The following is a 1,412-nucleotide window of genomic DNA, read 5'->3' as shown; positions in this document are numbered from 1 at the left end:
AAAAAATTCTATTCTATTCTATTCTATAACTTGAAGAGTGGGGGGGGGGAGGGTGAGAGAGAGAGAGAAAGAGTGAGTTTTGCTAGTTAAATAGATTCAGTTGCACTAAAAATACATTTGTTTGAAATATGAAGAGGGAAGTTTGAAGTTTGAAAATACTCTATAAATACAGTATTTTCCTATTCAGAAACATTGATTTGACCCCTGTACTCTCCTCAAGCAAACAGGAATTCTAAGTTGGTGCTTTGCGACATCCTGTGGTCACCTGGGGTAATGCATAAATCTTATTGTGCAATATTATTGCTTCCTAGTAGACTTCTAGAGCAAAGGATATTGCAGATGAAGTTGAACCCATCGCCTCTATCAAGATATCCCTAAGAAATTCTCATGAGAGGGAACATCCTTGTGAGGAACACATAACCCTAGATTTAAGAATTGTAGCCAATGAGCAGTTTCTTCTATTTATACCAGTGTTGGGTTGCTCCCAGTTCTGTCCGGTTCTTTAGAACCAGTACTAAAAACGGTGGGAGGCTCCGCCCACTCGCCCAGATGTCATAATTGACGATCTGCGCATGTGCAGAAACGCAAGTGCGCGTGAGCGAAGCAAGCGCAAGTGCACGCTCCGCTACAAAATGGTAGTAAAGGTAAATAGAACTCACCCCTGATTTATACCTTTAGCATTTTAAACTATTCTTAAAGAAAGAAAACTAAAATAGCTTACAAGATTAAGTAGTAAAACAATCTACTGTATGATCTCAGGAACAAGGAAAGGCACAAAAGAGAAAAAGTGACTGGAGTAAGAATAAGAAAGCAACTACATCTAAATAAAATAGCATATTAAGCTACATTGAAAACTGCTCAGGGGAAGATGTTATTCTAGATGTTGTAATACTTGGGATATACTAGAAACAGATAGAAAAGGGCAGTTTAGAGCAGGTCTGTGGATGACTGAGGCAAAGGATAAAAGACAATTACAGAATTAGGAAACCAGAAGGGGCCTTTGAGACCAGCCTCCTGTTCACAGACCACATCCAAATTTAAGTGTCCTTGTCAGGCAGTTGTTCTTTTATTTGAATATTTCCACTTGAATATTTCCACTGCAAACATGGAGTTGGCCTTTAGATAATTGAATGGATGAAGAAGTTAGCTCCTTTTCAGTACAGCTGAATCGTCCTACATTTCTGGAGGCAGGACAATATCTTTATCTTCCACAAGACCAAACTGGGGGTGGGGTGGGGGTGGGTGGGGAATCACATCTCTCAAATAGCCAATTTTTCAAAGTGGCAAAATTTTCCATTGCAATTGTGGAAAAAAGAAATCAGTATTAATAATGTGTACACCTAACTTCCAATATGCTTAATGCACATATTTTGCTTAAAAGAAAACCCTAAAGAAGAAGAGATGCCACAATC

This window comes from Pantherophis guttatus, chromosome 2, assembly GCF_059756535.1.
Source record: "Pantherophis guttatus breed Tessera chromosome 2, ASM5975653v1, whole genome shotgun sequence".
NCBI classification, from domain to species: domain Eukaryota; kingdom Metazoa; phylum Chordata; class Lepidosauria; order Squamata; family Colubridae; genus Pantherophis; species Pantherophis guttatus.
This window is presented reverse-complemented; position numbering follows the sequence as displayed.